Below are 25,799 nucleotides of genomic sequence, written 5' to 3' on the forward strand. Positions count from 1 at the left end.
CTCAGCCCTGTGACAGTCACTCAGGCACAACTCCCCTCTGGCCCCATCCCACTGCCAGTCTCTGCAGTTCACTCCAAGAGGGGCACTTTGCTACCGCAGGATCAAGCTACTCTTGCTCACATTTTAACAACCAAGCTGAGCTGCAGCCTTCTCCTTTAGGGTACGAAGCACAGGGGGGGCAGGAGCTCTGGCTCATCCCTGCCTGCTGAGACACTTCTCTCTGCACAGTCGTCAGACGCTGGGGCGGCCACAAATCCAGCAATTCCTAGTAAATGGAGCTGACTCAGCAGTATAGGGGCTCCTCTCCTGGGACAAATAAGGGAAAAGCAAAACTTGTGCCAAACTTGCATTTATTAATAAGACAGGAATATACATTCTGGTGGTCCTTTAAGTGAGAGCACCTTATTGGAACCTGATCAGTTTTCTAGTGATTGGACCTTTAATTGCACTTAAAGCTAAAAATAAGAGCCCCCACTCCTACCTTGCTCAACCCCTTGCACACTGGTCTTAACTGGCCCCGGGGAGGATAACCCCACGTAAGATGCTCTGCTCGTGCAGAGGTGGCTTTCTGCCTCTCTCACTCCAGGCTGCTGGGGTAGCAAGGAAAAAGAGCATGTCTGGGACCCCCTATGCCATGCTGCTCCTCAGCAGTGCCTTCAGCTTCAGGTGCCATTGCAGACTGGCCCTGGCATGAACTTGCTGCTCTAACAAAGAAGGGTACTGGTCTATCCATAGCTGCAGCAGGATAAAGGACTGCAGAGGAGAGCTTTAAGTCACTGTTGCCCCCCACCCCAACCCTGACTTGCACTGTGTGCAGTGCAGCCATAGCCAAGGATCTGACCCCTAGTCACATTTGTTTTGGGGGGCAAGTGGAATCAGATAATGTCGTATATGCATGAACCATTCTGTGCCCTTTAGATCCCAGCTGCCGCACAGAGCTGGGAGCTCAAGTGTGAGATGGTTATTTTTTTCCCCAGTGTCTAGAATACCATGTAATTTAAAAAGAGTTGCAGGAGAAATCCATGGCCCCTGATTTATTGATGACACTAAACACATTTTTTTAAAGGACACCAGAAACTCAGCCAGATCTGGTACGGAGCCCACAGCCTCAAACCCTCGCCATGCTACTCACCCAATGAGATTCAGGTCCATTTGCTCTTACACTGAAGCAACAAAAATCTTAGTTTTCCAAGGTCTGGTTTCCTTTCCTTCAAAAAAAATTGCCTTTACATGCTATTAATATTTTTATGTTCTTCCTTAAGGGTTTCAGTCCTCCTGGGTGCCAAATGCTGGATGTTCAGCATCCTTCACATCCATGGACTTCAACGGGCATTGAAGCTACTCATCAGGATCAGGCTTCTAAAGCTGTTCAGGAGTGTATTAAAATATCGGATTACTTTATACCCAGTAGTGTTTCTATATTTGCTTGTCTTTCAACCAAAGGATACTGAAGCACTTTAACAAACCTAAATTTATACACAAATCCCATAAAGGGATCACTTCATCAACCAGTAAAATGTAGTCATAACAGCCACCCTTCTCCCCCACCCCACCTCACCTCACCCCATCATACACACCCTTGCTTAAACCTTCTGTGAAGCACAGATTTGCAAAGAGACATCTCCATTTTGGTGGAGAGGTTTACTAATTGCTAATTCGTAGATCAGCATCTGTGTGGCATTTACAGTTCACTAAACCGTAACTTATAGTAAAAGCACATTTCCAGGGAAACAAACACTTAGGCTACTGCCTTAAAACCATAAATCCTAAGTAATCAGCGCTTAGGAGAAAAAAATTTGCCGCAACTCTGTACTTTTGATTGGAACTGGCTAGAAATAGTCAAAATACAAATTTATGAAGAGGGTTTTTTTAATGTACCTATTTTGCCAGAAACTTTCACTTAGCCTGAAATCCATAGCCCATGTGCAGAACCTGAGTAAATGGGTGGGGAGAAGCTTGGGAATATGTAGATGAAATTTTTCTCCTAACAGCAGAACACACAGTGGATCCCTGCAGTTCATGGATATACTGATTCTGCCTCCACCTCCTCACGCTCTCTCTCAGCTTAAGCACACATCCCTAGTCCCTACACAAACACAGATACTGATGTGGAGGAGTGACACCATGATATTTAGGTCTGGTCTACATACTGTTTTGTACCAATTCAATTATTTCAGTTAGGGACTTGTTTTCCTACTGAAATTATTTAATCCCTCCTGTGGATGTAGCTATACTGTTAGACTTTATTCCCCTTACCTTATAAGAAGAAACTATACTAATTTAACTGCATGTGCAGTAGAGGGGCTGTATCACTAACTATACACGGTGCAATGTGTGTGTAGACAAGTCCTCAGTCCCACAGTACGTAGAAAGATGCAGAGTCCCTCATGCATAGCCTCTCTTCCCAGCCTCCTTCCACACAGCACAGCCAGGGTGCTTCAGTTGCACTTGGGCCTTTCTGTAGCCACATTAAGGGAGCCAGTGAATTTCACTCTTAGGGATTGACTGAATCCTGCTGGGGCAACAAAGTACAAACTGCAACTCCCTGCATGAGCAGATATCAGTGCATTTCAGACCAAGGATTCAGTCTCATGGAGGGTGGCAATGTTTGCACTACCCTTGCTCGTGATGTGGAAGTAAAAAGAAAACAGTAGAGTTTAAGCATAGAAGTTTCTGGTTATCAGGGAATAAGGTACATATTATCAAGGGGTGCGAAATTCGGTTTAGGAACGGATGGCGTAAGGAGTACATAATCTGCAATCTCCCCGATTGGGAGTAAAAGTTTAACAGGTCAAAGTACGGACATTGAGATATGGGGGTATATTGTTCATATAATGGCTATGTTCAGGTGTGGAGTATAATGAGTGGATACGATGATGAAGATCGATTGTAGTTGAGACTCCATTGGATCTCCAACAGCAGGCATTGCATGGAGCTCACCACTCCCGCTAGCCAACCCTGACCACATTTTAGGTTGTGCTGGCTTGTTGTGTTCTCTCCTCTCCAACACCATAATGCAAGATTTACTGGTACAAATCAACCCTTCTCCATGCAGACTTTCTGTGGTCAGGAGCTCCATGACATGGGTTATACTGTGCAATGTCAGATGGAAAGTTAATAGCAGTCCCGGGGGGGGCGGGGGGGGTCAATGGACTGAGCTGGTGACTAGCTGACTCGTGTAGGATCAATTTCTGATTACTTTTAGTTGTTAAAATGGCTTTTGGTAAGTTTAGCCACCCCATAAATAGCTGTCACATTGTATTTCTGAGAAACATAAAGGATGACTTCATGACAAACACATGATTGAATAGAAAAGATCCTGATGCAGTTCTAATGTACAAAATTTGGAAAATAATCGTGATAAATGCAACATTTATTATGTATTTTAAAATATTTGACTGTGTTTCCCATTTACAATGTTTAAAGTATTTTAAGCCAATAAGTGGGTTATTACTTTCGGTTCAAATCCCTGACCTCAGATTCTGTGCTTTTGCTACAATAGTTCAACGTCCTGGACAACTGCATCTTAGCAGATATTTGCTATTGTTTTGCTTATCTGTGATAGAAGACAGTGAGCGTTCATCGAATAATAGAGAAAACTGTAGTTTATCAGTCACTGTTAGTTTTGAACTCTGAAGAGCCACTTACTCACCTAAGTTACCTACCATCTGTTTGGTTATCTCTAAAGGGCCTGTCACTTGGTACCTAGGTGCCTGCCCTCAGGCCCAAGAAGGAAAAGCAACAGCTAAGTGTGCACAGCCTGAGCAGAGCAGAACATTTCTGCTTTTTCACATATAAGGTGGTGTATTTCCTGCAGCCTCTCTGGCACACTGGCCAATGAGGTGCAAGCTGAGGCAACGGAAAGGCCATGCTCATTTGAAACCACACAATACACAAGGCGTGTCCAGTCATCAAGACCAATCCCCTCCGCCCCCACAGGATACTCTCCCCCCAGGGGATATACTTTTCTGACAGGGTAACGCCTCAGTGGCTTCCTTTTAAATGCTCTGCCTGAGGCTGAGACTGTGACTGATTTTTGGGCTGGAATCAGATCCTCGGCAGCACTGAAGAGCTGGGAATCGGGGACAAACCCCCAGCTGCCCGCGGCTTCGCTCCAGCCAGCGCTCGGTAGCATTTCTCCTCCCCCTGCCATCATCCCTTTGCAACCAGCCCGCCCCGCGGGCCGTAGCTGCTCGCAGCGCCCGGCTCCAGAGGCTGCCCGCGCCCGCTCTGGTTCTGCCACAGGCCGCCTGAGGGAGCCACCTGCGCACGCGACCCACCGCCCGGGGACCGCGTCCACGGCTCAGCGCTGCCCTCTGCTGGCGGGCTGCGATCCCGCCGCTCTGGCCCACCCCCCCGCGACTTGGCCGCCGAACGGCCCTGCCCCCCCCACTCCTCGGGCCCTCCCCCGCGGGTCTGCCTGCCGCGCGGGGGCTGGAGGAGCCGGCCCCCACTAGCCCAGCCCCAGCCTCTCCACCTGCTGCGGCTGCGCGCAGCCGGCCGGCGCCGGGTGGGGCTCAGCAGCCCGCGCGGCAGAGGCTGCAGGGCAGGTTTCCACGTGCCAGCGCAGCCGGCCGGCCAGAGCTGGTCCTGGGGCCCAGCTGCGGTGCGCTGACCCGGGGCCATAGCCTCAGGCCGCCCCTGCAAGCGAGGGTGGGGCGCGGGAGACCCCTGCTGTTCCCCGCAGCCTGACGAGGGGGCAGGGCAGTTCCAGCCAGGCCTGGGTGCACCCAAAGGCCCCTTCCCCCGCGGCGTCAGCACCATGTTGAAGTTTGCATTTGTAACTGTCGCAATTGCTGCCCCAGCAGCAATGGAGCGGCTCACGCTGCGCCCCGTATAGAATCCCAGGAGCAGCGAGAGGGACCGCGCGGGTCCTTGAGTCTAACCCCCACCCAGGTGCGGGATTGCAGCCCCCCCCCCCCCCGTTTGGGTGAGCGCCTGGGATCTGGGAGACTTACCTCCAAATTGCAAATCAAAAAGAAGAAATTTAAAAGCAGATCGCCTGCATCCCCGGTGAGTGCCCTACCCCCAGGGCTATTGGCTATAAGGGCTCAGGCCACTTAACTCCAGAAGAGGGTTCACAGCCATGAATCCTTAACAAAGAGGCACATATGTCCCTTTGTAGATACAGGCCCTAAGTGCTTCTTCAGTAGTGAGTAGCTTAGGCAATTCCCTGCTCAGCTTGCTGGCTTCTGTGAAGCCCTACAATGGATGGGGTGCCTGGACACCTAACTCCGAGCTATGAATTCCACTAGGTGACAGGGCACCCTTAGGTGTTGCAACACCTAAGACCCTTTGTGAATTTTGCCCTATGCAGTCTACACCAGTGCTTCTCAAGCTATCTGATGTGGGGAACCAGCAGTTTTTTTTTCCAATGTGCGAGCAGACTAGCAGCCAATGGCTCACGGACCGCCACCGGTCCACGGACCACCACTTTGAGTAGCACTGCTCTAGACTGAGCTTCCATGTTTGAGCATTGCTCTATCACCTCAACATATGCCAGTTAAAGACAAACACAACCCTGTTATTTAGAACCATTTAGGGTCCTCAACATCTTTCCTTCTTAGTAATTAAAAGCAAACTCAGTTATAAAAATTCTGCTGTTACCAACGATGAGCTCATTAACATTAATAAAGAATAAACTTGCTGTAAAAATAAACTAATTAACACTTACCTGTAGAAACTCAGAATAAATCAGTGACTTAATTGTTTATTAGGAAAGGTTAAAAAGAAAAGTCTGTTCTTCATGGATTGTATGGAAGCCCAACCTCCAGTAATAGAAGAGCTGAGAGAATAATTCATAGCAAATAATTTCCTTGATAAATCTTATTTTTCTGTTTGTGGAATAGCTCACATTTGTTATTTGAAGTTATTAAATCCATTTTATATACTCCATAGTTTGCTATTAAATTAAAAATCCATAATGTGAACTCTGATGCTTAGCTGTGAGTGGGCACATAAATCTTGTGGTATTATTTCTGTTCCCTCACTGGAGTTTAACTCTTATGAGATTTCTGGTGTGACTGCTCACAGGAAGTGGCTCAAGTTTAAAATATTATCATGAATATTCATAGAGAGTGAAAAGACATATGAAGCAAACCGAAAAGGGTGCAAGCATCGCTGTACATTCCTGGGCTGTTTCAGCAGCCTGGGCAGATAAGAAACCTCATATACCCTTGACTCAGGGCTCCCTTTATAATTTGTAAACAGAGGACATAAATAACACAAAAGAAAACAAATTTGCTGACAAATGCTATCTCAGTCCCCCAAGGTTTTTCCCTTGCCTCCAACACTCAGGGAGAAAAATCCACTCAGTTCCAGTCCACCCTGTAGGTCCAGCTTCCTCTTTCTTACAGATGTCATCCAGCCATGTGATAGGCAGGGATCCATTAGCCCTTCCCAGAGAGCTGCTTCATCTTGTCACAATGGTCAAAGCAAACTCATTTAAAAATGCAAACAAATATCTGCAGAAAATCTTGAGCACCCACTTCTGGGTAGCATGTAGAATGCAGAACTATTAACATACCAAAAAACCACTACTGAATATAAATTATTTTGTTTTTCCAACATATTGATCCAGTTTTTCAAAATTAGAAAATACAGTTGTATCCATACACATCTGTGATTGAGTCATACTCAGTAAAATTAGGAAAGCCGTGCATTTGAAGAGTAAGATTGGGTGCAAGCAAATATCTGCACAAATTTATTTGTCTAACTTGAAAATGTGGCCTGTTTCTCTCTCTCTTATGCAAAAAGAGAAATGTATTCCTGTGCAGCACATCTAGGCATTGCATAGATCTCACTTAAACCCTATTTTGAGAGCTTACATGAAATTTTAATGGTGCAAAGGTCTCTATTGGCCTTCTGCACAGGGGTATATTCCACCCAAATAGCACAGAAAACTACTGTTGAAAAAGCTGCAAAATCCTGCATTAAAGCTTATGTGAACCTCCCCCCCATTGTTACATAAACCATAGCTCATTTATACCTGAGAGCTCTTCTAGTTTCATATACAGTATAAGGAAGCTTAGTATAGTTGTCAATGCACAGGGGACAAGGACTGAAGACAATTCAAAGTGATTTGCTAGTGGACTGCAAAATTATTAGGATTGTGCAGTGACTGGTTCATATCTGTGAGTGTGAGTGAAGATCTTTTTCTCTCTGCAAAGACCTAGGCCATGCAAAGCAATTAACATGACAGAAAAATGATACAACAGTCCTGAGATTATACCATTGCAAAAGTGACTGTGATTCAGATGCAACTAGAAAGGGACTGTAGTGGTTTCTGACTTTGATCTAATTATTGTATGACTGCAGTGACCCAGGACTTGCCTTGTCATAAGAGATCTGATATTGCAAGTCATGTAGAGCAGATACAATAGATGTAGAATAGGCTAGAAGAATATGCCTTTCAGTTAAAAAAAGTAAATTACAATATATGTGAGCAGTTTAGTTGCTTGCCCTACAAAAGAGAACTCATTCCTGAATATTTAAATTTTCTAATTATTCAAATAATATTTTATGTAACTGTTTAGTTACTTCCCATACATTCAGATTTTAAGGTGAGTCCTAGCAAGCGCTTGGTGTTGTATTTACAGTGGTCTAATTTATTCAAACAGTGGCATCAGCCCTCTGAAAATGTAACCATGTATTGTACTTCTTGGACTTTCTTTTTCTTTCTGGGCTACTCTGACATTATAAAAGTATTGTCATCCCCTTATCAAGAGGTTGCAGATCTTAGAGTCTTACAGGTCAGGTTCCAACTGGAGAAAACGTCAGTGAGTTGGAGTCTAGCTATTTCCTTAATGCAACTGGTTTATTTACAATATTTAGAACACTTGTCAGGGGAGGTCTAGATAATATTCAGTCTGCCTTGAGTGCTAGAAGACCTCTCGAAGTCTCTTGCAGTCCTATGATTCTATAATATATATACACACACCAGTTCTTGAACAGAGGTGGACACAAACACTGCACAGGCAGTCTGTCCTTTTTTGAAATCTCAGCTCCAACACCAATGTCAGAGAATCATAGGGTACAAGGGATCACAAGGGTCATCTAGTCTAACCATCAGCCAAGATGCAGGATTTGTTGTGTCTAAACCATCCAAGACAGATGGCCCTCCCGCCTCCTTTTGAAAACCTTTAGTGAAGGAGCTTCCACAATCTCCCTAGGCAGTCTGTTCCATTGTCCTACTGTTCTACAGTTAGTAAGTTTTTCCTGAGATTGAATCTAAATCTGCTATACAGTAGTTTGAACCCATTGCCTCTTGTCCTGCCCTCTGTGGCAAGAGAGAACAACTTTTCTCCTTTTTTATGGCAGCCTTTCAAGTATTTGAAGACCAATATCATGTCCCCTCTTAATCTCCTCTTTTCTAAGCAAAAATACCCAATTCCTTCAGCCTTTGTTCATATAGATTGCATTCAACCCCTTTGATCATCTTTGTCACTCGCTTCTGGGTCTTTTCCCGCTTCTCTACATCCTTTCTATATACTAGTGATCAAAACTGGACGTAGTACTCCAGCTGAGGCCTAACCAGAGTAGAGCTGTACTATCAACTCTTGTGACTTGCATGCTATGCCTCTGTTAATGCGATCTATAATTGCATTTGATTTTTTTGCAGCAGCATCACGTTGAGGTTGTGATGCACCACAACTCCCACATCCTTTTTGGCAGTGCTGCTGCCAAGCCAGTTATCCCACATTCTGTATTTGTGTGTTTGTTCTCCCCCCACTCACAAGCACCTTACATTTGTCTTTGTTGAATTTCATTTTGTTGGCTGTAGCCCAGATCTCCGATTTATCAAGAGCTAAAATTCAGAGGGCTTTATCTTCCAAAGTGTTGGCAACCTCTTCTGCCCCCTCCCCCCCAGCTTTGAGTCATAAGCAGATTTGTTCAATATGCTCTCTATTCCTACATCCAGGTCGTTAATAAAGATGTTAAACACCAGACCCAGAACTAAATCCCAGAAAGCAACTCTGCCCCCCAAAATTGACTCTAGGTAGAGAGATGAAGGCAGAGAGTAAATTCTTTTGCTGTTTGCAACAACTTTCTAAAAAAAGAACCCATAATCATCAAACAACAATGCAGTATTTCTTAAGACTTAACAGTGCTCACATGGTAAGAATAAAAACATGTAAAATCATGGGTAACAGTGCCATCTGGTCAATCCCGACATAACTATATCTTTTAAAGTTCCATCCTTTTGGCCTTTATATATATTGTCTTCACCAATTATGCCAGAGATGAACTTTTGTATCTCTTATAACGGTAGGTCCAATTAAATAAAAGTGGGTTTCCCTGCTTCTGACAGCTGGAGCCTAGTCACTGGGTGTCACGCATGTAAGTATCAGAGATTTCCCAACAAATACCCCACAGGTGCTTTCCCCTGTTGAGAGCTGTCCTGAATTTTCATTCATATCACACCAGGCACATTTCCATTTTGACTTCTAGAGAAGTAATTACTTGGTGCTGTCATTTCAGCTTCTGTCAAGTCCTGGTGAGGCATTTTGTGGTTGCAGGGCACTGCCGTCGCTTCTGACTGACACTGCAATCACATCATAACACTGTCACTTTGCCATCTCACTGCATCAATCTAGAAACTTGGCAAAACTCTTTTCTTTACCCCAGTTAATTTTAAATGACTGAACATAAATTTCAGTGCCTTAGAAGACCATTAATTTTGACACAAAATCTGCATATTAGGCCTGCAGTTCTAACAGATCCTGATCTATAAGAATCTGAAAAATCAATTTTTTTTTCCTGCTGGAGCAAAACACTAGACAGTCTCCTCTTTAACCATCTCCTACATTTTAAATAGCTAAATGAATTCCTGTCCAAAATGACAGTTTTGTGCACGGAGGCTAATGTTAATAAGGGCCTCTGAAAATGAAGCTTAACTCTAATCCTTTCAAAGAAAGGATTGTTTGAAATTTGATCTTTTACTGGCAGCCCTTCATAAAGGTGGGTTAAAATGGAAACCATTTGTCCAAATTCACTCAAACTTTGGCAATCCAAACAAAGTAGGACCCAGATTTGAAATATCCCAGTTTTGCAAAGCCAAACCTTGAGCAATAAAGTTTGGCAAACACAAAAGCACCTTGGTTTTGATCTCCACATCTTAAAAAGCACCATATTTTTGGTCCATGTGGCATTTTTATGATTGTTTAATTTCTTCAATTAAATACATCTGCCATAAGGATGATATGAAAAAGAAGGGTTTTAAATGTTAAAGGTGTCTCTGTTTGGTCTTGAGATGCAGGCGTTGGAAAACTTACAGGGATATTTTCTATCTTGCATGAAAGCAACACATTGTTACACTGTACAGCCTCCCCTCCCAACCTCTCACTCCCATGTTCTCAGTCTCATTGCCAACTTCCATCAATCATGAAAGGACAGAAAGTCAGGCAAGTCTGCGTGTGATATTTTTAATTAATCCAGAAGTGATGGGTATTTCAAGCATTTGGAACTAACTCAAATACTGTGTATCATCTGCTGCTTTTAAAATTATGTATGTATAATTATCTCCTTCCTACCACCATCCTGAATCGCTCTCACTACAAGAAAGAGCAAATGGGGTGGTGTTACTATGAAGATAGAATAAGAAATTCATCACCATCAGTACCTTAGAATAGATGCCAGTCATGTCTCAATGAAACAACGGTTTTCTTGCTGATTGTCTCCAAGCATGTTGGCGATAAGTTCTTCAAGGGATGTCTCACCAACTTTGAGCATTTCTTTAGAGAAATGAAGAACAAAACTAAGTCATTTTTGTAGTGGGAATGCATCATCTTCAAAGGCCATGGGTCCTTCAGAGAAGGGAAAACTTTGAAAAGGAGATTCCCCAATAGCATGTCACATTAAAGGAACTCTCAGAGAACTATGAGATTGTCTCTTTGATAAACACTTATGGACTTGCAGCTATGAAAGTGGCTAGTAAAATATCTCAGCATGTTCCGTTTCTCGAAGCAGCCACTGGAATCTAAGCAATTACAGCCTTTTAAGTATCAAAAGTGATTATAGTAAGTTTTGACTAGCAGACTGTCTCTTGGAACATTTGAAATATAAAAGTAGTTAACTCATTTTAGCTAGCTGTCAGAACGTTTTAGCTGTCAAAATACCTGTAAGGATTCTAGCTCGCAAGCTGTTTTCTCCTGTCACCTTAAGTTTTCAGTCTGAAAATTCTTTCCTAAAAATAAGAAGTTTGTGATAGAGGTGTTTTCCATGGTATGTTCAAACTAGGGTCACGGACAATGAAATACAACTCCCCTAATTAACTTAATATGCAAAATATGATATTTTAAAGCAAATTTTCTCCAAAGTTACAGGGATAGATGATACTCAGTAAAAAGTGAAGATGTAAAACACCACAGGCCTGATCCAGTTTCCGTTGACTAATATAGCAACATTCTCCTTGACTTCAGTGGAAACAGGATCAGGCCTGACAGCTCATAGCATTTCAGTAGGATAGTATCTGCAATTTAGCATGTCAGTAATCGGCCATAATGAAACTACTGAATTGAAACAGAGATTTAGTTTACTATTAAAACAGGAATTGGTGGTTAATCACATCTGTTTTTGGCCTTGGAAAACCAAACCCAAAGCTACTGTAGCAATAAAATGTCACATACATACATGAAATACAGGTTCAGTAGTCATTACAATATGACAAAATGCAGCAGAGAAAATTAACCTACTGTGGCCAGTCTGTTGTTGGAAATGAATTCAAGTACTTTAATTTTAAATCATAACAACACTGTCAGGTGATCTGTGACTCACATCAAAGCTGTCTAGGCCCACTAGTATTTTATAATGCATTCTGTATTTGGAATTTTTAATTTTTAAAAGTATATTCAAAAGGTCCTTTGATGTTAGAGGTAAACAATTGGTGTTTAAGCAGTTTGCTTTAATCAAAAAGCCAAAAACAGGAATATCAACACCTGCAGTTGTCTCTTGTCCTGTTCAGTTAGTTGGTTCAGCTTTTCTCTCATTTTTGCTCCCCGCTCATTCATTTCTCTGCATCTTTTTGACCACATGTAGTTAATTAGTTTGATAGTAAAATAAAAAGCAGCTATCGTGTATGTATTCAGGCAAATTCTGTTGTTGGTTGTCGGAGTAAGAAGAGCAAGATTTGGCCCACTCTTTTTACTCTTGCAAGGAAGGATAGATTTCTCTACATGTATTAGATTAGTGAGATTTTATTTTGACACTCGAAAAACAATGTCAAATGTAGCCAATAGAAAGCATCGACTGTCTCCGAGCACCATCCAGAAATGTCCAACCACATTAGGAGGAGGTGGTCCTCTCCCAACTCGACTTCTGATATTGCTACATGTGTTGAAGTGACAGGGATTTGATTTTACCCTGATTCTTCTTAGTAAAGATAGGCAGGCTGTCTTTGACCTTGACTGAGCTAGGCAACATGTGGGGGGTTGCCTGTGGCAGGTGTCAACTGCATGAATCACGAAGCGGAAGAGTGCAAGTAGCTCTGCTAATTATGGTAAAGCAAATATATATATATATATATATGGCAACATGTCTCCGCTTCCAATAAAACTATTCATTTTTTAGGTTTCAGAGGAACAGCCGTGTTAGTCTGTATTCGCAAAAAGAAAAGGAGTACTTGTGGCACCTTAGAGACTAACCAATTTATTTGAGCATGAGCTTTCGTGAGCTACAGCTCACTTCATCAGATGTTTACCGTGGAAACTGCAGCAGACTTTATATACACACAGAAATCATGAAACAATACCTCCTCCCACCCCACTGTCCTGCTGGTAATAGCTTATCTAAAGTGATCAACAGGTGGGCCATTTCCAGCACAAATCCAGGTTTTCTCACCCTCCACCCCCCCACACAAATTCACTCTCCTGCTGGTGCTAGCCCATCCAAAGTGACAACTCTTTACATAATCAAGTCGGGCTATTTCCTTGATCTATGCAGGAAATAGCCCGACTTGATTATGTAAAGAGTTGTCACTTTGGATGGGCTAGCACCAGCAGGAGAGTGAATTTGTGTGGGGGGGTGGAGGGTGAGAAAACCTGGATTTGTGCTGGAAATGGCCCACCTGTTGATCACTTTAGATAAGCTATTACCAGCAGGACAGTGGGGTGGGAGGAGGTATTGTTTCATGATTTCTGTGTGTATATAAAGTCTGCTGCAGTTTCCACGGTAAACATCTGATGAAGTGAGCTGTAGCTCACGAAAGCTCATGCTCAAATAAATTGGTTATTCATTTTTTAGTTTATCATTTCTTTTCCTAGGGAGAAGAGCCATGTGTGGCTCCCTTTACAGGAAGTGTTGCTGAGGTTCTGACTCACAGGCAGTAAATATTGTTTATTAACATGCCAGAGGAAAACCAAATCAGGATAGGCTCTGAGAGGTATTGATTCCTGAGAAATAATTATATGTAGTAGCGTATGCACAGTGATTAAATGTAAGTACCAAGAGTTAATACCTTCTGAGCTAGTGAGAGGCTTGTATAGAATATGACAGTGTACTTTGTAGTCACTAGTTCTTGGATGAGCTGGTTCAGTAAACTTCAGGTGTATCTTAAACTGGAACTCTTTTGCTCCTCCCACATCCCCTACCCCATCTTAGAATCCAAGAAAGAAAGAGGAAAGGTCTACTGCACAGTTAAGCAATATTTCATTTTTCCCTGTTCTACTATCTTCTCTCTTTCCCATATGCAAAAGGCTAATTTACAGATAGGCCCAATCCTATTCCTCTTACTTAAAGTGAGTAATACTTCAGGTTCCAATTCAGCAAAGCATCCCTTTTCCTAAAAACATTTAAGCATGTTCTTAAGTCCCTTCGACTTTAATGGGACGCAAGCAGACACTTAAAATTATGCATGTGCCTAAATCAGAGGTGGGCAAACTAAGGCTCTTGGGCCACATCCAGCCTGCGGGACCCTCCTATCCAGCCCCTGAGGTCCTGGCCCAGGAGGCTAGCCCCCAGCCCCCCCGCAGCCTCAACTCACTGCACCGCCAGCACAGTGCTCTAGGCGGCAGGGCTGCGAGCTCGTGGAGCAGCGCAGCTGCAGAGCCCGGCCTGACCCGGTGCTCTGTGCTGCATGGTGGTGTGGCTGGCAGTAAAGGGGCAGGAGGGTTTGGGGTGGTGGTCAGGGGGCAGGGTGCGGAGCGGGGGGCATGGATAGGGGGTGGGGAACAGGGGGGTTGAATGTGGGCAGGGGTTCCGGGGGACCGACAGGCACAGCCTCCCCTAACCAGCCTTCCATACAATTTCCAAAACCCGATGCGGCCTTCAGGCCAAAAAATTTGTCCGCCCCTGGACAAATGCTTTACTGAATTGGGATTTTAGTGCACAAGTAGTCCCATTGAAGTCAATGGAACCACTAGTGGAGTAAGGTGCTCATCAACTTGCAACTCAAATACTGCAACATCCTTGTCTCCAGCCTTGACATATGCAACCAGGCCCTACTTATATCCATTCAAAGTACCGCTGCTGCAAAGATCATTTATGTAGCCCACCATTCTGACTATGTCACCCCTCCTTTTGAATCCCTTACCCGACTCCCCCTGCCCGGTTGTCTCTTGTCTTATACAAAGAGTGTAAGCTCCTTGAGGAAGGGACTGGCGATTTGTTCTGTGTTTATACAGAATCTATCACAATGGGGCCCGATCCATGAGTGGGGCTCCTAGAACCTAGAATAATACAAATATAACAATAATGATAATCCCAACATAAGGATGTGAGCAAGTACGTTTATGGGCCATCTGGTAGGGCGCAATGAAATTACATAGGCGTTCCCAAAGGAAAGGCTGCTCAACAACACATGGGGCTTTGCTTTAAAAAATGGTGGCTACCCTAGCAAAAGTGCTCTTGTTTTTTTAATTCCTACTGAAAGATTTTGTTACTCATGACTGAATCCTATGTCCCTCAAGGAGAGTTTCTTCAAACGGTTTATTCAAAAAAAACAAGGTAACTTTGCATAGTTACTATGGACAGATTAATGCTAGAACTTCCCTTTTTCTGTGGGAGAGAAGTTAATTGAAACAGGGAAAGGAAGGGAGAATTAGGGAAAGAGGCAGGGATCCTGGAGAGCATATTTTTACTCTGAGTTTTAAATTTAATTCAGTGTAGATTTTCAGGCTTGAAGGTGCTTATGGGTTGTTTATTTTAGAGTTTCTTCAGCAGGAGGAATTTCAGAGCTCTTGCCATTTTAATTACTAGACATGAGATCAAGGACAGATGATCTGGTTAAAATAAAATAAAAACTGATGAAAACATTTGCCTCAAACTCAGATCAGTGTAACCTGCAACCTCTTGTGAATTCAGAGAGAAGCTTGATTCACACGGTTTGTTTGAATTTGTGTCTGCTCTGCATTTCTTGACAGCAGAGACACAACAAGCCAGATTTATCCATTTTGTAATTCAATATCAATAGAGTTTCATTAAAAATATTGAAAGAACATGGGAAATATCATGATGTTCCCAGACTGGCTGAAAGCAAGAGAAAGCAACTCACTAGAAAGCCTGTTCTCGTAAGAGTTCCAAGGTTGATTTTTCAACCATAAAAGTTTGAATACATAGGCTTATGTGAATGAAGCTGAACTTACAGAGATTTGTTTATCACTACCTCCTTATATGCAACTGGAAAATACACAGAATCTGTCACCTTATTAAAATAATGTTCCTACATTTACTGATTCACAAAAATAAAATCTTAATTCATAATTGAAGCTATTGTTCCTAATGAATCCTCTGGGAATGCCTAAATAAAAAATGCCATTGACTTCTTTAATAGTTTTAATGCTAAGCTATCTTTTTATGATGGAAATTCTTTTTAGAACTCCTATTCTGAATTCCCATTTAATTAAGAAGATGATATGGCAGATCAATGGCAACAGTAACATCTCTAATATCAGACTATGATTGTAGTGTGTGAGTAGCTCCGATGGCTTTGGACATTTAAGTCAATTAATTTCCTTATTCATCCTCTGTGGTACTGACACTGATAGCATTTTATTTTATTTTTTACTTGTTGAACAGTAGATTAAATATAGTTACTAAAGGTAAATATTTCAGAGGTGACTAAGGGCTTGTCTATGGTACAGGGACTATACCCGAATAGCTATAGCCTTGTAGCTATGCCAACATAATCCTACATCATAGAGACAACCTACAGAGATGGAAGGAGTTTTTCTGTTGCTGCAGAAGCAACACTTCCCCAAGTGATGGTATCTAGGTAAACAGAAGAATGCTTCTTCCATCAAACAAGTTCCATCTACACTGGGGGTTAGGTCGGCATAGCTGCATTGCTCAGGGGTGTGAAAAACATACCTATGTTGACCTAAAGTTTAAGGTTGAGACTAGATCAAAATAACGTAGGAGCCAAACGTGACTTAGGCATTTAGTATCCTAAGTATTATTGAATGTCTATGGGTTTTAGGTGCCTAAAGGGAATGTTTTTCAAAGGTGCAAGCAGGAGGCACCAAACTCCCATTGATTTTCAATGGGAGTTAGGGTAAAATTTTCAAAAGCAGTCAAAACACTTAAGAGCCTAAGTCCCATTTTCAGAAGTAATTTGAACACTTTAGTGCCTTTGAAATCTTCCCCTTCGTGTTTAAATTAGTTTTTAAAATGGGACTTAGGCTCTTAAGTTATTTGGGTGGTTTTGAAAATTTTACACTAAGGCTTTATCATGTGTGTATTTATCTTAATTTTTAGTGTTTAAAGTGATTTAGTACTTGTGAAGTGTACTTGAGAGCGCGCCCTGGAATCTGGAGACCTCAAACCAAAGAGGCTGGTTGTATCTATCCTGCAATCAAAAGGTGTGATTGCAGCTCAAAACAGACATGCCTGCATTAGCTTTAATCTAGCAGGCACAGCTAAAAATAGAAGTGAAGCCACAGCACACAAGTTTCAGTGCAGGTTGTATGAGCCCATCCAGTCCCCCTAGGTATGTACTCACATTCCTAGACCCGGCTGAAGCCTATGTTACCATGGCTTCACTGCTATTTTTAGCCACACGAGCTAGATTAAAGCTGGCACAGGTAAGTCTACCCCAGGTGCAGTCATGCCTTTGACTGCAATGTAGACATACCCACAGTAGGTCATAAAGCAATGATAGCACAAGTTTTCTGATATGCAGGTCCATTGTAAATATGGCTTCAGTTAAGACATAAGAATGGCTATGCTGGGTCAGACCAGTGGTCCATCTAGCCCAGGATCCTGTCTTTCAACAATGGCCAATGCCAGCTGCTTTAGAGGAACGAACAAAACAGAATAATTATAAAGTGATCCATCCCATCATCCACTCCCAGCTTCTGGCAGTTAGAGGCTTCTGACAACCCCAGAGCATGGGGTTGCATCCCTGGTCATCTTGGCTAATAGCCACGGATAGACCTGTCCTTCATGAATATATCTAATTTTTTTTAGCCCAGTTATAGTTTTTGCCTTCAAAATACCCCTGGCAACAAATTCCACAGATTGCCCGTGCACTGTATGATGTAGAACTTCCTTTGTTTGTTTTTAACCTGATGCCTATTAATTTCATTGGGTAACCTCTGTTCTTATGTCATTTACCCCCTCCACATAACACTTTCCTATTCACTTTTGCCACACCATTCATTTTAGAGACCTCTATTATATCCCTCCCCTTAGGCGTCTCTTTTTCTAAGTGAAAAGTCCCAAGCAGTCCCAAGTCCTCTCCTCATATGGGAGCTGTTCCATACCCTTAATCATTTTTGTTGCCCTTCTCTTTATCTTTTCCAGTTCTAATATATCTTCTTATGAGACAGGGTGACCAGAATCACACGCAGTGTTCAAGGGAGGAGCATATCATAGACGGACAAAATAATGCAACTATATCTATCTATCTCTTTCTTAATGGTTCCTAACAACGTGTTAGCTTTTTTGAGTGTTGCTGCACACTGAAAATATCTGCTCAGAGAACTGTCCACAAACTATCTTTCTTGAGTGGTAACAGCTAATTTGGACCTCATCATTTTGTATGTCTAGTGGGAACTGTGTTTTCTAATGTGCATTATTTTGCATTTATCAACACTGAATTTCATCTGCCATTTTGGTGCCCAGTCACCCAGTTTTGTGAAATCCCATTGTAAGTCTGCAGAGTCTGCTTTGGACTTAACTAGCCGAGAAGGATGTTAAATTAGTTCCAATTCCATTAGGATTGCGGGGGTGTGTGTGGGGGGGGGGGTTAAATGTGGAACTCACATAATTTGGCAGCTTTAGCTGCATTCAAATAGGTCACTGGACAGCAGTGGTGCAGTAGCACATTTTGATCACTGGCAAACTGGTTTGGAGTTGAACCATTCTGTTGAGACATCCGTATCTCTAGCATCTTCTGAATTGTTGTAGGTTTGTTCTCTCTCCTTTTCTTGTTTGTAGCAGTTTGGTTATGATTTATGTATCACACTGCCATGATCTGAAGCCCACCCCACACTAGGGTTCAGAGCCAGAGCCCGAATGTCTACATAGCTATTCCTAGCACCATAGCACAAGCCCAGATCTTATATCCAAGCTCTGAGACATGCTGCTGCAGGTTTCTGCTTGGCATGTAGACACAGCTAGGCACCTAGACTGAGGGTATGAGCAGTGATGAAACTGACAAGAATTTCAATTTCAGTCAGCAGCTGCAGGTTCCATGAGCATATTGCATTTCAGAAACAGCCATTTTAGAAACAGTATGTGCTGATGTTTCCAAAATAAATTTGAGATTTTCAAAAAATTCTTGGGGGGTCAAAAAAAAATGGTTTGTTCCAATTCAGAATGAAAAACTATAAAATGTCTGAATTTCTCATGAACCAGAAATCCCAAATATCAGCCAGCTTGCTAATAATCTTTTTGGTACAAGGATATTGTGAAGATAAGTACATTAAAAAGACTGTGAGGCACTCAAATGCGACAGTAAGGGGGGGGTCAGATAAATACCCAAGATAGATAGAGTCCCAAATCAGGTTGGGGAAAAAGAGCCAACTAGATTTTTAATTTTTCTCCTCTTTGAGCATCTTTTTTACGCCAGATGCTCCTGGAGAGTTTGCCTTTGGGGAAAGTCAGCTGAATTCAAATGAAGGAGGCTTAAAAGAAAATACGATAAAATATTCCACAGAACACTGTTTCTGAAGATCCTGTCTCCTAGGCTGCAAAGTAAGCTCCACCCCACCTTTCCAGTGTAACCTTGTACTGTATATACTTACAAGAAAGTCCTGTCAAGTCAATGGGTGTAGGAGATAGGAGGTTTGTAGTTATTTATCTTCTAATATTAAGATCTTTACATTTTTAAGATAGCAAGAGGCTGTTTTCCACATTCTGAATGTCTCATGGAGCAAAACTATCACTACTGTCAGTGAGAGTTTGGCTCAGTTAGGCCCTGATCATGCGAACATTTATGTTTGAGTTTAACTCTAAGCACATAGGTAGTCCCATTGAAAGCCACTGGGACTACTCACTTGCTTGAAGTTACACACATGCTTAAGGGTACTGCAGGATTGAGGGCCTTAAAGAACCACAGAATAACGCCATACAAGTTCAGCTGTAGTTGACATTTTGTGAATACAGTTTCAAGCACCTCATCTGACTATAAGAGAAGCCCTTTTCTTTCCCCATGTATGGTAACTAGAAATGGACTTTTATACACCCCAAACAACCTTGTGGGAGATTCAGAATTCAAACCAGGCCCTGGATCTGAATATCATGGCCTTAGGCCAGCTCCTCATCTGTGGGTATAACCCAGCTGAGGATCTGGTCCAATAGCTCTGCAATGAATCACTCCAAAAACCCAGATCCACACAGCTTTGAATTTTAGGGTGAATCCAAATCCACAAACAGATCTAGAACCGAACTGTGAAGCTTGGACCCACCTCTAGTAATAATGGAGAGTCAGAAACTCTGTTCTTTGTTTTTAAATTGATCAAATTTTCTACATTGTTTCAAGCTACAGTTGCCTGTGCACAGCCTCATTTCACTGACATTTATAAAGACTTTTGTAAGGTTTAGGAAACAGACATTTCCCTTCCTGAATGCTCTGTTGCTGTTTACAAAAGAAACCAAAGGATCCACCGATTCCTGGAGGTAGAGAATATTACTATCTTCAGGGAAAACACTTTCCTTTGGGAGCTACAAGATTTTCTTCTCAGTTTTTTAACTGAGAAAATGCATGGCCTTTATAGAAATCCTTGAAATGAATCACCGGAAATACTTTATAAATATCTGCAATGAGACTTGGCAATATTCTGAGGGAGCAGTTATTTAAATATTAACTAATGAAATACTTTTTCATAAAAAATATTTTAGCAGGAGAATTCCCTATAAATAAGATATTCTCCTGACATGGTAGAATTTAACACTTGTTGTCAAGTTGTCCTACAGTGGCTCAAGAGCATGAGTACCAACCTCAGGACTGACTGTAAGCAGGGCACAAACCCCAAATTGGCTGAGAGTTCAGAAGTTAAATTTCTTTCACCAACCAATTATCAAGTATAAACTGCTTAGGCACTAACAGCCTGAACATGGAGTCAGAGACAGCCCCCTTGGCTATTCCAGTCAGTCTTACCACCCAGGTAAGCTAACCTTTCTTACAGCAAAGATCACAGTAACATTCAGAGTACTTCTGGTCCCAAAGGACCAGTCAATTGCACCATAGATCTCAAACCAAAGAATGCTTTTGGCCAATCCCATAATAAAATATCTAGAGATCTGTTATATAAGAAAAGGAAATTAGTTATTTACAAGGTTAAAGCCACACACACACACAAGTTCCAGTTTTAAGTTTCAAAAAGTAATAGAAGCTTCTATAATAAGAAAGCTCTGTGTGCCCATTAAGGCTAACCCAGACTAAACAATGGGGATGTTTTCTTTATACTTCGTAATCCTTGCCCCTCAGAGTCTAAGCAGCATAATAGATAGTTTTTTCTTGTTAGGGCTTCTTATTTCTTCCACCCTTCTGCTTCAAGGTACGAACTTAGTCAAAAAGAGGAATTCAGTTGCACATCTTTTCACAGTGGGTGGAAGAGAGCAATCAACAAAGTCTTGTTTTCTGATGTTCCATCCTAGTTTGTCTGGCATTGATTAGCCTTGTCAGGCAGGACATAACACCTGTTGGAGACTACAGTTTCCCACCAGTTAATGCTTCTTTCCTGTCTAGTGATTTACAGTTACAGAGGCTTATAGTGCAAATGTTCAAACACTACCTTACTGTATGTGCTATAGATGTTATACACGAGATTAATGCAGGCAGCAACTTACAAGCATTCAATAAAGCCTAAATACTAAGCACATTTTTATAACTATTCTCTCCCAATTTCCCCTTTCTGTAATTAACATTGCCAATATCACTAACCTGCTGTAAATGCTTCTGAGTAAGGGGGGGGAAATAGCCTCCCTTCTGTTCCTGGGACTCATCTTCTCCTAACCCAGGCAGACACCCTTTTGCAAAACAGCTGTCCTGACCTCTTGCCCTCAATGGAGTCTGAGTCCAGCAACAGGGAACCTACTGAGCATGCTCAAGACTACCACACCCAATTCCAGAAACTTCTGGGTGTGGAATGCTAAATCTGTATCTGCTTAGCAACAATGATACAGACAACTCATTCCTCCCACCTCTCTATAGATGTCTTAAAGAGAAATCTCCCTGTTATGAACCTGGTTACCTTTACAGATGATATTCAGGGACTTACAACATGAACTGAGAATGAATCCCTGAACAGGCCTTGACACCTTTCAGGCACTAATTATTTGGTCAGTGACTTATACTCTCATGCAATCAAACCCGTCACACATAAAAAAAGGAGTGTCACACACAGGTTTAAGCATCAAACCCAAACACAAGAAGAATATAGGGACGTTTCAAGGCTTACCATTGCCACCACTGGGAGTCTGGCCACAAAGACTCCTGCAAACCAGGACTTTTGCATTGATTCCTTGGAACATTTTCAGTAGCTGCTCTGAGGATCACTACAACAACGGAAATTGGCACGATTGTTTGTGGTTCTCCCTGGTGATATTATTCATCAGTCAGTCAATGAACACTATCTTGCCATTTTATATCTTCCCTCTTATATCTCAACTCCTAAAACACTTTTTTGAAGTAAATCCTGCAATTTCATCTTTGACATCTTAATACGCCATCATTCTTGACAGATTTGTATAAAAGCATACTATCTTAATATAATATAGATTAATTCACATGTTCTCTGTTTATATTCTGTCTTTAATTCGTCGGTGGATACTTATCAGCTTGCTAAGAACTTTTTCTATGCCATGTGTCCAGTAGTTAAGTCTTGCAGCATGTGCTGAGAGGCTCTCCGGTATGTGACATTTATCTTGCTTTTTCAGTCTTAGTTATTTCTTTTATTTCACATTTGCAAAGCCAGAGCTCAGCATTAGCTCAGTTCTGTGTTCATCAATGGGCAGAGGCCAAAGAATTTTAGAGCTGTAGAAAGTATGTATGTTTTGGCTTCTGTCACTGTATATATATTTTCATGTGTCCGGTCACTCCCAATGGATCAGTGTCTGACTTTGGTTCTCACAGCCTAGTCAAATCCACAATCTTCAGCATTTTTGGCATAGCCAAAAATTTGTCCTTTACTTCTGTAATCAAACATACATCCTAATCCATATATTTTTCTTTGTTACCTCTGCTTCCTAGATATTAATAGAAGAAATGTAAATAGCAATCTTTGCAACTAATATAAAAGATTCAGGGCAAGCTTCTCACCTAGTCTAAATCAGCATAGTTCTATTGAAGTTAATGGAGCTTCACTGATTTACATCATCTGAGGATTACACTTGTTCCTACTGCTTACATTCCAGTGTTTTATGCCATTCCACTATAATGCTTCACCTAATCAGGGCTCTATATGGCCTGAGAGCAGCCTTTCCTTCTAAAACTAGGGATACAGTTGACATATTAGGGGGTAAACATTTTGGATTTTGCTGGGACATTTGAATCACAGTCTGTATTGGGATGTGATGGTGGGGAGGGAAAGGTCTGTACATCAGCAGCAGCTCCTGGAAGCATTTAAAGACATTAGCAATCAGCTGTATGTTATTCCTTTACACCTTTGCTTTGTTTTAGAACTTGTCATTTAGGAGGCTGCTTTGCTAACTTTACTATTTCTACTGTTTTTACCTTGTTTTGTTATATTTTATAGTAACCCTGTCTCCACTGGTGGTGAGGGCAAAGGAAGGTTTGGTGCCAATTCAGTGAGTCAGGCATACACATAATTCCCATTTACTTCAATGGCAGTTCTATGCACAGAGGTTATGCAGGAGTAGGCCAAACCCAGCAGGCCTTATGCAGATACAAGAAGAATTTTCCTTGAGTGAGAATCTCCAAGTTTGACCCTTGTTGATTTAATAACTGGTCTCTGGAACATCATCATTTGATTTTGTAAGATAACTTCCATGATTTGCCTGAGCATGTGTTACCGGCCTAAACAATTTCCAGAGTTGTATCAACTCTGTCTTAGCGAAGATGTCATATATGTAATTTAACTTTCTTTCGTTCGTCTAGGGCAACAGTGACATCTGGTGGTCACTTTCATTCAGCAGGACTAGTACAGTATTTCTATACCTCTCCTCTTTCAAACTCTAGTCCAGGGGTGGGCAAACTTTTTGGCCCGAGGGCCATATCAGGGTTGCAAAACGGTATGGAGGGCCGGGTAGGGAAGGCTGTGCCTCAGCAAACAGCCAGGCCTCCGCCCCCTCCCACTTCCCGCCCCCTGACTGCCCCCCTTAGAACAGCTGACCCATCCAACCCCGCTCCCTGTCCCCCCCTCCCGGGACCCCACCCTCTATCCAACCGCTCCATCTCCTGACCGCCTTCTCCCAACCTCCACCCCATCTAACCACCCCCTGTCCCCTGACTGCCCCCCAAGATCTCCTGCCCCTTATCCAAACCCCCCCCCCAATCCCCTTCCCCTTACCAGGCCACTCAGAGTGGCAGGACAGGCTTATTAAAAATCCTGGGAGGTGGGCTGGCACAAGCTGCACTGCCTGCATGGCAGCATAACTGTGGGGGAGGAGGGAGAGCAGGGGAAGGAGAGGGGGCTAGCCTCCCTGGCTGGGAGCTCAGGGACCAGGCAGGACGGTCGCGTGGGCCGGATGTGGCCCGCAGGCTGTAGTTTGCCCACCTCTGCTCTAGTCATTTGAATTTAAGGCACCTTTCAATCATATGTCTATCATAAAGTAGATACCATTGCTGACTGAACATTCTGCCCTTTCTACCCTGGAGAGAGAGGGAGATGCTGCCCCAACAACAAAGAGAGGTGAATAATGAAAGATCCCTAATATGATGCCTGCATAACTGAACTCTGTAAAGGGAATGGCCTCCCTTATGACAATTGTCCTGCAACACTCCCCCTATTCCCATCCATGGAGGGGGAAAGGGGTCTGTGCAATGCAACCTCCTTTCCTGAGGAGGTTGTGAAGGCTCAGACTATAACAGGGTTTAAAAGAGAACTGGATAAATTCATGGAGGTTAAGTCCATTAATGACTATTAGCCAGGGTGGGTATGGAACGGTGTCCCTAGCCGCTGTTTGTCAGAGGGTGGAGATGGATGGCAGGAGAGAGATCACAAAATTATTACCTGTTAGGTTCACTCCCTCTGGGGCACCAGGCATTAGCCACTGTCGGTAGACAGGATACTGGGCTGGATGGACGTTTGGTCTGACCCAGTATGGCCATTCTTATGTTCTTAAGATATTAATACTGCATTTTTGCATGGCCAAGTCTATCAATCACTGCACATCTGTGGAAGGGATATGGCTGTCATGAGGGTTATACCATGGATTGTGATGGAGCCAGAATGGAGTCATCTGGGGAGGGAATGGTATTTTGATGGGGAATACCGAGGGGCCCCCACCTACAGAGAAAAAGACCATATTCTGAATTCATTTCCAACAATGGATCTTAAAAAGTAGCTTCAAAGGAAGGGCAAAGAAAAGTTTGGGCCCAGTTCAGTGAGTCACCCATACACGTAGACCAGCCAGATAAGGTGCAGTTCAATGCAAAAGAGTCTTCAAATTCTGTTGAAAAGAAGCTTCATCCTATTCTCATCTCTGTGGAGTGAGTCAGACCCCAGATGATATATTGAAAAAATGAGAACTGTTTCAAAGCCAGCAGAAAGCAGCCAGTTACTAACACTTCAGCATGTTCTAGAACCTCAGCCCATCACTGGAGCTCAAAACAGTTTAATGCAGGAAGCCAAGCATTAGCTTCATGTTCAGACAGGAAAAGCAAGACATGGAGGGAATTGATTTATAAAACTAAACTGTGCAGTAGCAGCAAAGCCACAAGGAGAACCCAGTTGTTCTGACTCCCAGGCCTCTGCACAACCCCATTGCTTTTGATTCTTCCATTTCTCTGAATCCATTAATCTGTGAGGTGACCTGGGATTTCAGAGGGGGCGGGTTGGGCAGCCCACCCAGACATACTCATCACAGGAGAAGTTGCAACAAGGCTGTCACATCACCAACTCATGGCCAGTTGCTGCTAGCAGACCCCAAAATATATTGGCCCCAGAAAACAGCAGAGCAAGATGATGCTGGGGAAGCCAGTGTTTATTCAAGAACCAGACAGACTATGGAGTATCATGCAATGTGGACTGTTCAAGGGCGATCGAACAGGGAGAAAGACATGAGCATAGGGGTCATGCACTGAGGAGAACTTGTGGATAGTCAATTTCACTGTTTCTCTGGCATAGCCAGTATCATCCTGTTTGTGTGGGTCTGTCCACCAGCCAAAGGAAAGAAATGTAAAAATAAGAAAGTAATTGTGACACCAGGACAGGGGAAGTTAATTTCACTTTTTAAGG

The 25,799-nt window shown here is 42.7% G+C and overlaps 1 protein-coding gene across 1 annotated transcript in view; it reads right to left on the bottom strand.

Annotated features, from left to right (window-relative positions):
• Window positions 1-21,664, bottom strand: part of CHRFAM7A (CHRNA7 (exons 5-10) and FAM7A (exons A-E) fusion) — a 117,385-nt gene extending 95,721 nt beyond the window's left edge. The window contains exon 1 of the mRNA XM_073303721.1: window positions 21,323-21,664. The gene's annotated coding sequence lies outside the window, so the exon portion shown is untranslated. The remainder of the gene's footprint in view (window positions 1-21,322) is intronic.
• Window positions 21,665-25,799: the final 4,135 nt, after the last annotated feature.

Source organism: Lepidochelys kempii, chromosome 10 (genome assembly GCF_965140285.1).
Source record: "Lepidochelys kempii isolate rLepKem1 chromosome 10, rLepKem1.hap1, whole genome shotgun sequence".
Taxonomy (NCBI): Eukaryota; Metazoa; Chordata; order Testudines; family Cheloniidae; genus Lepidochelys; species Lepidochelys kempii.